We start from the raw sequence: 13,670 nt of genomic DNA, 5'->3' as shown, positions 1-13,670 counted from the left end.
TAGTTTTAGTATTTGTGTCAGTTTCTTTTATAATGCAATTGAAATCTCCAGCTATGATTAAATTGCCTTTGGTATATTGTACAATGTCTTCTAAGTGTTGTTTGGCCACTCTAACACCTAGTCCTGGTATCCAATAAATATTCACTAATGTATATATCATTTCATTGATAGATATTGTCACTAGACAAAACATTCCTGAGTTGTCATGGAACGTGTTTATGATTTTAGGCATTAAAGTGGTGTTTTTCCACAAAATTGCTACTCCCCTTCACTTCTGATTATAGGTGGAACTTACTAGTATTGTATAATTTTTATTGTTTATTTTATTTATGTCTTCCTGTGTAAGGTGTGTTTCCTGTAAAATACTAGTTGCGCTTCACATAGCTTTAAATATCTATAAAGACTTCCCCTTTTGCAGCTATTATTTAAACCATTTACATTAAGAGATATACATTTTGCAATTGGATTTATATTAGCTTTGCTTTTATCCATATTCATATACTCATAACAATGTGTAGATGTGTGTACATGAAGAGAATGACTTGTTCTTTCTTCTTCCAACAGTATTACAATAGATTATAGGCACCCAATAAAAGTAAATTACAAGATCATAACTGAGAACAATATAAGATAAACAACCACCAAACCCATCCATGAGAAAAAACATCTCATCCTTGAATGATCTAATCATTCAAGCGATCTCTCTAAGTCTGCATTTCAGCATCCTCCCCCGGCCCCGCCATACGGTAGTTTTATAATGAAAAGTATCTTATATATCTTTTAAATATACATGTATCTGTCTTTACAGATTACTTAAATACAGTCTTTATCTATTTTTAATATTTTATAAAACACTAAGGCAACACAACTATACATAGATTTAATACTTAACTATTTGGTTTTGTTTAAATTGTAAAGGAAAATCTTTTATTTTAATATATCTTTTGTGTAGCAATAACGGTTATGCATCTTAAAAATAATATGCTTGCTGTCTATCTCCCTTATAGTGTGAATGGCATTCATAGGTATCAAATTTATTGTAATGGTCTACCTATATATATATATATATATATATATATATATATATACATATATATATACATATATATATACATATACATACATACACATACACACACACACATATATATATATATATATATATATATATATATATATACACACATGCATACATACACACATATATGCATACATACATAAAAAAAAATGTTAAGCATTATATGCATCAGTTAACCATGCCACAAGTTGATTAAATCAGAAAGTATCCACAACAATGAATATAATGTTACATTTGTATTGTCATTTATCAGTAATCTTATAGTTTTCTTTTAATTCAAAAAGTCATATTTTAGTGGTATGAATGCTACTAATTTGTTTTTGGCATTGGTATTATATAGTTTAAGACTATATTTCTTAGCAATTCCTATATATTTATTAGTGCCACTGGCATATTTCATCGCTAGTGTACCACATATGTCATATGTCAAATAGCAACTCATACTCCTTATGATATTACAGGATTTATCTGCAGCATTATAACTGTAAGGTTGGAAAATATGAGAAGCAAAGTAGGCTTTAAATATGCTATAACACAATTGTTTGGTACTTATTACTGTCAACTCTTCTACATGCACAGGAAAAGATAACCTTATATGACCATCAACCATTTTCCTTCATTTTTCTCTTCATCCTTCTATTCTCCATTTTTAATAAATATTTGTTTCTATTGTGGCTTCTTTGAATTTAGTGAGGGTACTCCATATCATATTATAGATAATATACAATGTTCAAACAGAGAACATGCCCAATATAGAGACATATTCTCAACTCAAGTGGTCCACACCATATATTTATAACACTGCAGTCAGAAATATACCAATGATTATGCAATAACTAGCAGCTTTGCAGCATGTGTGTGTCTCTAACAAGTACATACCTATAGGATATTAAAAAGAATAGATAGCACGCTCTTGTTTCATAATTAAGAAATGCACACAGCCTGGTATTTACTTTCATAGACAGAAATTAGACCTGTTACTTATGTGCATATCAGGTACCAACAGCAATATGTTAGTAAATGCATATGCTATTCAAATCATATTGTAATGCTGATTGATATGAGATGTAGCAGACAATGGCTTTAGCGTTTGTGATGTTATATAATATATATTCAGTATTATAAGTAAAAGTATGTTGCATGTCTATTTGCAATCTAAGGTTCAAGGCTGATCAATTTAGACATACAAGACAATCTCTTTAGCCTTGGTTATATAATGGGAGTTACTGTGTCTCTACACAACCATTCATTTTCAGTGAGGATGTTCAATATTAATATAACTTGCCTTTAATAAAAGCATACTTATAATTCAGCAGTTCTTTCCTATATCTATATATATATATATATATATATATATATATATATATATATATATATATATAACAAAATCATAAGCAAGTCTGAGATTTTTTCTTGCTCATTACTGCTTAATGATTGTACTACTTGAACAATTTAATATTTACAGAGTATCTTGATAATTAAACAGCAACTCCTTTTACCCTTAAAATGCCTAATAACACATAGCTACATTCATGAACCTTAATTGACTTACTATCCTTAAGGTTGAGTACACTAGCTGCAGTGTGTTTACAAATATGTTATATAGTTCCAGTCAAGGACTTAAATATATTAAATTTTTATAAAATTAAGTTAAATTATAGTAATTTACATGGGTGATCTTATCAGAAAAGATTATAGTAAAGTCTGTATGTGTTAACTATTCATACAGTTTCTTCCAAGTGATATACTTCTTTTTAAGCTTTGTGTGCTGTTTATGTGTACAATTCAAAATGAATAACACATATTACAATATAATAAAACGTCATGTATGTGTTGATAAAACTGTAAAAGCACTTTGCCATCTCATAAATAGTGTGCTGGTTACTTTAAGTAGCTTAGGAGCTGACACCACACCCATACTGTCTTGTTTTAGTGCTGACATCACTCATGACTGTTTACTTTCATTTTGTGCTGTTAGAAGGTTTAACACACTGTAATGGATTCTAACTGAAGAACCTTCATTCAGGGGTGGTAAAATAAGAGTTCCCAGCTCGTGATCATGGCGGGAAGACAAAAACAAAGTAAGTGAAGTTTTTAGGGCTTTTTTTAAACTGAAACCAGCTCATTAAACTTCTATTCATTTTCTTGACATTAAGGGCAGATATACAAGCCAAACAGTTGTTTGTTAGTCAAAAAGGCACTTTTAGCATCAAAGAATAGATAATTACTTTTCAAGGCACTTTTTGACAGTTATTACTATCAGTTTTTATATATTATTATGTTTATTAAATACATCAGTTTAGATATTTTCATGCAGCTTAGTGTAAATAATATAAAAAGGAATCATGCTCATTTAAACACACCACATTAATATGTCAGTGTAAATACATCATATTCTATACTAGCAGTAAAAGGCAGGTAATTTATAAATGAACTATCTAAACATCATTTAGAGTTAGAAAAATCATGACTGTAAGTATTTACACTGTAATAGAGAAAGATATGTTACCTTGCTTTCTTTATGGTTGTTTCCTTTGTTTATAAAATGTCCTGCTTATTTTGTATTTATATTGTTTCAAAGACTGACACGTGTAAAGCATGAATGCTTTCAAAGAACTTTTTTGCCTTACAGAGCAAATAGAAGACAATAATATTTGTGTTTTTCATATGTCTTTTATCATTTCTTCTTCTTCTTGTCAGCAGTGCTCCATTCATTTTTTTCTAAGTGACGCTTAACCCCAAATTGGGAGAAATCCATTTCTTCCACATTATCCAAGGTTTTATTAGCTGAAAGATAAGAAACTGTTACTTGCAGAGTGTCAAAAGTTTTAGGACCTTCAGTAAAAAATATTTTTATTCTTGCAGGGAACAGCAAGTGGACTTTAAGTTGTCTTTTTTTCAATTCCTTTATCAGAGGGAAACATTCTTTTTTTGCAGTTATAACTCCAGCAGAATAATCATTATCAAATCTGATTATGTTGTCTTTGTATTTAACTGGAGAAGTTGACCATGCTGTTTTTAAAATAAGTTCCTTGTCCTGTGATGAAAAAAACTTTACTATTATTGATCTCGGGTGATTTTTTGATTTGATGGTTGATGAAGCAGCTCTTAAGGATCTGTGGGCTCTTTCAATTCCATAAGAAAGAGCTTCAGGCAATTATAAAACTTCTGGTAACCAGGTAGTAAGAAAAGTCACCATGTTATCTCCCTCTGTTTTCTCTGGTAGCCCGTAGATGCAAAGGTTATTTCATCTGGACCTGTTCTCTAGATCCTCTATTTTATTTTGTAATGAAGCATTTTGTTGTGATAAAAAATGTAGCTGAAGATCTTGTTCTAAGAGTCTGCCTTCAGTATCATTTAAGGATCTCTCTATGTCAGCTATTTGAGACTTCTGTTGCGTCATTATTTCTTGTAGTTGCTGTATTTGTTTTGTAGATCTCTCCTCAAAAGTGTCCAGTTTGGTATTCATTTTGTCAAATTTCACTGACAAGTCTTGTATAGCATTTAATAAAGACTGTATCTCCTTTTTCATCGTCTGGTCCTGTGTGGTATGCTTAGAAAAGCTCATTTTCAGTAGATTCAGATACCTTCCTTCTTGTTTTTGACAGCAAAAATAATGTTTAAAGCCAAATTTTTTGCACTGTAGACTTCTAGTGATATTAGTAGAAGTAATTCAACAAAATAGGTGTGCCTACAATATCTAGTTTTTTAAAAATTCCTGTCAGAAATATCTTTTGAGTGCAGAGCTGAGAAAAGATGCTGCCAACCAGTCTACATCCTAGCCATGCCCCCTATGACTCAATTTCTTAATGGTTTTAAATATAATTTCTTGTTCAACAAAACAACATTTGTTTGAGCGTATTTTAAATGTGAAGTTTTGAATTGTTTGAGTGTATTTTAAATTTGATGTTTGAACCTATACATTAGTAAAGATGTAGACAAATGTTCTTTTTGGCAATCTCTGTGCTTCTATGTTTGCAGCTCTTGCTAGTTGATATATAGCACTTATTTTCATGGTTAACAGTGTGCTATCTGAGACATTCAGGATTGTTTGCTACATCACACCTTTCCTTATTGTCTGATATTTCTGCATGCACAAGTATGCCTCTGCATGCATACCTGTATTACCTATGTTATTTTACTATGATACTGCACATGCCTTACCCTCTGCACTCACTGCACTTCTATGGACCAGTTTCCATTTTGTTTCCACATGCTGACATGTAGTTCCCATGTGTCTTCCCATATCTCTCTGATTCCATGATTCCACACATACGCACACACACACACACACACACACACACACACACACACATATATATATATATATATATATATATATATACCCATCTGTATCACTGTTGCAGTATTCAAATCAGAAGAGATCGTCTGCCCAGGGCAGACTGACGTTCAGCCAGTATATAAAAGCCTAATGATCTTATATGCATCATATGCCCAGGGCAGACTGACGTTCAGCCAGTATATAAAAGCCTAATGATCTTATATGCATCATATGCCACACAGGTCATAAGAATCATCATGAACAGTGTCTTTTTTGTTTGGGAGATTCCTAACACCATACATCTTGTAGTATCCGTAAGGCATTTGTGCCTAAGATACTAGGCAGCCATTTTTCTTCCCTGGCCATTTATCTTGAAAACCAGTAGCTTAAACAGTTAGCACAGGGTCCCAAAGCTGAATCCTTTAACCTCGAGATACTCCCCGTAGGTAACAAGAAGGCCAAGAAGTTTCAGCCAGATTCTTTAGCTGTCCAGGCTCCATCGAACATCCCTCTGGAAGTGGGTAATAGCTTTGTAGGTCATTGAGTGTTTATGTTGGATTCCATAGCCATGACTCTGTCAGAGGCTGGCATAGATTCATCCTTCCACGTGTCCTCTGAGCCTTTGCAGGTGTCTTCTCTGGTTGTCGAGGGGGAACTGCAGTTTATTATCTAGGAGGGTCCTAGAGGGATAGGATATTGGTAAGGGAGGAGGTTCTGGGTTCTCTTATCAAATTTCGCCAAGGGTCCAGACCTCTAGTATTTGTTGGGGCTGATGTCTCTTCCAAGAAAAGACAAAAATTGAAGCATATTTCTGTCCATCCTAAGGATCCTCAAAGGAAATTGCAGGAGTTTACTAAAGGCTTGTTTTTGACCTTGATGCTCCTAAATCCTCTTCAAGGTGTTTCAGCACCTGCTTCTCTCCCTAGACCTCTACCCCTTCTAAATGGATTAGGTGATCAGATTCCATGGATGAGGATTCAATGTCTGATGAGGGGTCTTTGTCCTATTCGTCACAGATGCTTTCATCTTTGGCTTATGGTTATGAAGAAGAGAAGTCTGTTAGCTCTGAGTCTCCTTTTGAGGAATTGTCCTTTGGATACACAATTGCTAGGATGATGGAATACTTTGTGGGATTCTCCTCAAGTGTCTAATGTTTATAGAAGATATTATGAGTTGTTTAAGGTGGATGCTCCTAAACCATCTGCATCTCCTCCTGTGTTGGCTGTCTTGTTAGATATTTTTATTGCTGGTTCCAAGCTTCCTGATTCTCAGCCTCCTGCTCCTAAGAAACCTGATGGGTTCTATAAGATTCCTGAGGATTGTCAGTTTTTTATTTAAATGTCCTCCACCTAATCCTGCTATGATGTCAGTCTCTTCTGACAAACATTCTAAGCTTCTGCCCTCTTCTAAACCTTTGCCTTCTGACAAGGATAGTAGGTAATGGAGAGGATTAGTAAGAATGCTGTTAATTACCATACCAAATAACCAAAAGAAGTTCCTCAGCAAAGGCAACACATACATGCCAACTGATCAAAGACAAGCACCAAATGACTGAAAATAAGTGTAATTTATTGAGCACTTTCATCTTACAATGGAGACGTCTTCAAAATAAACCACACAAATCAAAAATACATTTTAAATAACCATCTATTTACACCTATTGGCTCAAATGAAATTACTTTTATTCTGTTACTAATTAAACATTCAAATCTTTAAAGTAACAATGATAATTCTACATAATTACAGAGCTCATCTAACAAACAATTACAAAATTTATTTAAAATACATATTTCTTAAAAACTGTTGCATTGAGGTGGTAAAAAGAGAGACAGAAAATTTAATTAAAATTCATTCTGAAAACTTGTAGACTGTCATACTTATTTTTAGTCATTTGGTACTTGACTTTGATCTGTTGGCCTGTTTGTGTTGTAATTGCTGAGGCAGTTCTTTTGGTTATTGGTTGTGTCATGTGCTCTTGGGTACCTACAGTACTTTTTGGTTCTTAATTACCAGACCCGCATGAACAGGTATGTTTTGGTGCTGATTGCTCAAGCTTCACAAGTTATTTCTGATCTTTATGATTCTGAAGGTAAATCCTCTGCCATATTTTTTAGACTTTGGTTCTCAAGTGGCTCACCACTCTATTAAGTGCAGCTATGATGGTGCTCACGCCTCTTTTAGGGCTGCAGCTTTTGAGTCTGTTATGAGGTGTTTTTTTGGCTTCGTCTTCAGTCTTTGCCTGAAAACATTAAGGCCAATGTTGGATGCTTCTTTGAATAAAAAACTTTTTTGAGGGATCACTGCTGCCATGTTTAAGTCTCTTCAAGAGAAAGGCAAAGCCTTGCAGGACCTTAAACATATTTTGTCTCTCTTATCCCTAAGTTCTGGAGGAATATTACTTTTAGATCTGCTTTTGTTTACAGGCAAAACCTCCAGGCATCCAAGGGCAGGATGACTGGGAGGAGGGCCCCTCTACTAAGGCTTCTTACATTTCTGTGGCCCTGAAGCCTCCTTTATCTCATAAGCCTGCTTCACTTTGACAATCACCCCCTTTCTTTTATACCAGGTTCCTTTATCTGTTTGACTTTCACTTCGTCTTCCAATTTGGCATCTCATCACTTCAGACTCTGGGGTTCTATCATCCCTCTGGGTTACTTCATGGTATGGAAGTCTCTCCCTTGTTTTTCAGGGATTCCTCACCTCCTCTAGAGCAACTTCTTCATTTCCTGGAGGTTTTAGGGTCCTTAGTAAACCAAGGAACCATTCAACCTGTCCCACCTTCAAACATGGGAAAGGTTTTTTATTCCAGGATGTTCCTGGTTCCTCAAAAGTAGGACACTTGGAGACCTATTCTGGATCTCTCCTTGCCCGACAGATTTCTCAAGGTTCCTTCTTTTTGTATGCTTATTCTTCAAACCCTGTTTCCTCTCTTGTTTCTCAAGGCTTTTCTGGTGTTCTTGGATCTGAAAGATGTGTACCTTCATATCCCTATTCACCCTCTTTTCAGGAAGTTTTTACATTTCTCTGTGTCTTCCTTTCATTTTCAGTTCTCTACTTTGCTTTTGGCCTCTCTACTGCTCCAAGGTATTCACAAAATGCCCTGCACCTGTAATTGCTTTCAGCAGGCTCCAAGGCATTCAGATTTTTCCTTATCTAGACAACTTGTTGCTTCAGGTGCCTTCTCCCAGTTTCCTGTTACAGGATCTGAAGTTCACCATCTCTCTTCTTCAAATTCTGTGGTTTACTATCATCTTCCAAAAGTCCATCTTGACTCCCTCTCAGGATCATGTGTATCTGTGATGCAGGATTCAGACAGTGGCAATGTTGGTCTCTCTTCCACCTCCAAAAGTTTTGTCATTGGCAGCCTTCTTTCATTCTCTTCTTCCTCTAACTGCCATGCCAGCCAGTGAGTTTCTTCAGGCCTGCAATTCATGGCCTCTTCTATTCCAGTGCTTCCTCTTACCAGATTGCATATGCAGAAGCTTAATGATACCTCAAGTCAGTTTGGCTGCAGCATTGTCACCCTCTGGATTTTAGTGCATGACTTCTTCAAGCAGTGGATTCAATAGTTTGCTCTCAACCAGGCCGACCCTTTCAGCCTTCAGTCCCTTCTTAAACACTGTTCACTGATGCCTCAGACGTGGCAGGGACTTATTTTGGTCACCAGAAAGTTCAGGGTCTCTGGTCTCCCCATCAGCAGTCAGACAATATCAACATCAAAGAGATGAGATCTCTGATTCTGTCCCTTCAAGCTTTTTTACTCCATGTTCTCTCCAGGCCCCTTGAAGGTGTACACAGGCAATACAACAGTGATGTGGTAGTAAATCTTACCTGCTCTGCATGATGGCTGTTCAGGCTTGGGAGGTGTTTTTTAGTTATCATTCAATTTTCAGACAGTACACATTCTTTCAGAGCACAACCTAGTGGCAGACTCTCTGAGCAGGTCCAAAACACAGGCTCACAAATTGGTAGTTAACAGAGATATGTTTTATGACATTGTCCATCAGTGGGGTATTCCTCAGGTAGAACTTTTTGCCTCCCCTCTAAACAGACAGCTTCCTCTTTTCTGTTCCAGAGTGCCATGCCTTCTGGCTTTGAAAGGCATGTTTCTTTATGCTTTTCCCCCTCTTAGTCTACCTCCAAGAGACTTGCAGATGTTTCAGCTGGACTCCCTGAAAATCTTGCCAGTGACTCCCTTTTGGCCAAGACAGCACTGGTTTCCCCTCTCAATGCATCTGGCTAGGGGCAATCACAAGTTACCTCACTGGTTGGATCTCCTCACACAAGACAAGGGGTCTCTCATCCATCCTCACTTGCTCACTGTTCAACTGACACTGTGGGTAATAGGGTTTTAATCCCTTTCAGGCACCTCTTTTCTGATGATGTGCTCAGGATTTTACAGCAGGCAGGGAAACCCTCTACTAGGAAATCTTATATGTCCAAAGGGAAAAGATTTTCTGTCTGGTGCTATGCTCACATCCAGGACCATTTTCAGTCAGGGTCCCTCTGGTCCTCTCTAATTTGTGTTTGTTTTCCAGTTTGGCCTAGCATATTCTTCTGTGAAGGCCCATTTGTCAGCCATTTCTGTTTATCTTCCCTTGAATCCTCCTTTGACTTCTTGTTTTGAGGTCAAACAATTTCTTAGAGGCATCCTGCATATTAGGCCTCCAAGGAAACATATTTCTCCTCTTTGGGACCTTAATTTTGTTTTGGAAAAATTGACTCAGACTCCTTTTGAGCCTGCAGATTCTGCATATTTACACCTTTTTACCTTGAAGACTATTTTGTTCCTGGCTCTTACTTCTGATCGGACGATTTCTGAGGTAAATGGCCATTCCTCCCTTTTATTTATTTATTTTTTTTACAGTGGTGTTCCTTTGTACTAATCCTTCTTTTATGCCCAAGGTACTAAGTGAGTTGTCCTTGAATCAGTTGATACAACTCCCATAATTTCCTCTTCTTCTCAGTCTGCTAGTGAGAGGATCCTGCATACCTTGGATTTGCACAGATAACTCAGGTACAATTTGGATAAAACTAAGGCCAATCGTAATTCTGATCAGCTTTTTGTTTCCTTTCTTCCCAGGACATTGGGTTTGGCTGTTTCTAAGCATACTCTCTCCTCCTGGATATCTAAGGCCATTTCCTTTTGTTATTCTTTTTATGGCAATGACTTCTGTTAGAGCTCATTCCAGTAGGGATATTGTCTCTTTTGGTGCCTTCTTCAAGGGGTTGGACACCAATTCCATCCTTGAAGTTGCTACATGGTCTTCAGTTATATGTATACTAAGCATTATAAGTTGGATATGGTTTCTAGAGTCAAGGTAAATTTTGCTGAAAACATTTTATTTTGGTTTGTTGAGGGATCTTCTCAGCCTTCCATCTCCCATTTTGTTTCTTGACCTTTTATACTCTCCCTTCTGTTTTGAATATTGCAGCACTGATATAGAAGGACATAGTACAATTGTGTTAACATTTTAACTTAACAGAAGATGTCATTCTCTTCACTGTTGCTGTATTTGCTCCCTCCCTCCAACCTCCTTTTGTCTGTTCTGTTTTTTTTGTTGTTTGTTTTAGATTCCCTTCTTGTGAGGGTTTTCCTTTTTTTTCTGCAATATTTGTCTTTCAGGATGTACATGGACCCCTTTGTCTTATGGAGACTATTCTCTTCTGGAGCAATTCAGTTCTGGGTAGTAGTGTTGTTATGTCCCTTTTATGCCATACGTTCTGTGTGGGAGCATAAACGTGATGTAGGGTGCATACAAGATCATTAGGCTTTTATATAATGGCCGAGTGCCAGTGCCAAGCTGCCTTGAGCAGGTGATCCTTTCTGTTTTGAATACTGGAATATATATCTGTATATATATATATATATGTATATATCTATATATATATATATATATATATATATATATATATATATATATATGTATGCACACACACACACACACACACACACACACACATATATATATATATATATATATATATATATATATATATATAAATATATATATATATATATAGATATATATAGATATATATATATCAGTTGCTGTATCTCAGTTATTGATAAATGTTCCATGGCTGATGTTTAGTCACTGTCACTGATAGTTTGCATGATTATGTATTTGTACCGCTAAATGAGTCATGTTGCAGCAATAACTTGTGCATCAAAGAGTTGCCGTATTTGTGACATTCCATGTCAGGCAGGTATGGGATGTGAGGCTTGTTTGTGGTATTTTTCTTTTTTGGCAGTTTTCGGGATGATTGTCATTACTCTTGCTGCTGTATTCTTTTTACTGTGTTGTGCCACACTGTTACACATCACATATCACTATGTTTGATATATGAATGTTAGTGTACGACCCTTTCTTTTAGGTAATGTTTGTGCTGATACATTCTCATACACTGCATGGGTGTATATTTCTTTTGGCACCAGCTATTTTATGGCTGCCTTCCCATGCTTGTTATCTGTATGATGATATCCCACCTGCACAATGATATCCTTCTGCTGTGCACACTTTCTGTGTGCCACACATTTACCAGTGTGGTTTTCTTTTGTGATGTACATTGCAGAAATAGACTCCCTTTGGTGATGTTTCCTCTATATACATCAAGATGCTTTCCTTGCTGAGTGTTGTGTATATGGTCTTACAGGTATATCATATACTCCTGTTGTGTTTGATGTTCAGTGTGGGCAACTAATGGTCGCTTTCCATTGATCAAGCTCTGTGTTGTTGTTGTGGGGCAACACTATTTGAACATCACTGTTTACTCTGTGAACATCTGTACATGTAGCTTGTCATGACTCAAAGATGTGTTTCAGATGCTGCCATGTTGCCAGAGCTAGGACATATGGCCACACCTATTTCTTCTCACTCCTGTGTACTCCTAATCATCTTATGACAGCTCCGATAGCTCATCATCAGACATCTTGGTTCTTGGTGTAGGTCACACATACCTGTGGACTTGAGGCCACCATGTTTTGATGTCATCATGTTGTGAAGCATTGCACACATGGTGGCCCTTTGTGATGCCTTTTCTTGCATGCATTAGAGTGTACCCCTGGATAAGTCCAGACATTCAAATCTTTCTTTCAACAGAGTAAACACACTCTTGATGGTGTTTCTCTTGCAATGTGTACTGTGCTGTATGCAGTCTAGGTTGGGATCAATGGGGCTCTGTATGGTGTCATTAGCCAAGGCTCCAGTGGGTAACTTCAGTCACTTTTTTGAAGGGGGATAAGAAGGAATATTTTTTCATCTTGCTTCCTGTTACAATGTCTAGCTACTTCTTACCATATAGTGGTGGTCATGTACTTACCTATTTGGAGAACCTCTGGTATTTTGCCATGTTGGAAAGCAGACCTCAGGGCACTTTCCCTCCATATTGCTGCATCATGCACACTACCTGGGTGTGTTGCCATGAGATTAATAATAAAAATGTCTGCAGAGCACACCACCTGACAATTGAGTGATGACCATCCCTTACTATTGATGTAACATTCAGCTTCAGGTGCAGCTGGGTTTTGATTGGGATGTAGAATGCCACCTATTGCACTGAAGACATGGGAAAATTGGCTATAACATAGAACTTTTGCATGACAGTTCTGCACTCCATGGCTAGTGTTGGGAAGTGGATATATTAATTCACCTTGGTGCACATTGCTGTGAGAAACTGTGTGAAAATGTGACTAGCAGCTATCCGGGACACTCCTACTTCATCTCCTATATGCCACTGAAATGTCCCAGTGGCCAGTACACCTAGACTCAGGCACACTTGTTTCTACCAGGTCTCAGTTACCCCACAGACTGCGAGCATACATGTGGGGCGCACACATTTTTCACACAGCCTGCACCAGCTCTCTGTCTAATCTGTAGCTATCTTTTATTTCCTGTTCAGAGAGCTGGCTTCTTTGATCATTCTGTATTGTGGCTTGCAATACTCCAGCCTTCTGTAGTGCATTAAATGCCGGTTGCATTATTTTTAAGTTAGTTTTGTGGAATCTACAGGATTCCTTATGACTTTGTGGAATATAGTAGTGTTAAAATTAAGCACATATGGCCTCCACCAAATTTTCTTAGGAGGTTGTTGGTTAAGTACTTTGTCACATTTAAGTTGCATTGGGTGCAGCCATTGTGTTTTAGAATCCAGCAGGTGTGTGTGGTGTCCATATTTATCCTACACTGAATAGATATTTACTTGGTCATCTTTTAGTGTACATTATGAAATCACATTCACTGTTGATGCACTGATGCCTTCCTTTGGTGTGCAGCATTATCCTCAACTATTTGGAAACCAGCCCATAAT

This window comes from Protopterus annectens, chromosome 1.part2 (assembly GCF_019279795.1).
Source record: "Protopterus annectens isolate FY-2018-M chromosome 1.part2, PAN1.0, whole genome shotgun sequence".
Classification (NCBI taxonomy): Eukaryota; Metazoa; Chordata; order Ceratodontiformes; family Protopteridae; genus Protopterus; species Protopterus annectens.
Note: the sequence above shows the minus strand (reverse complement) of the source record.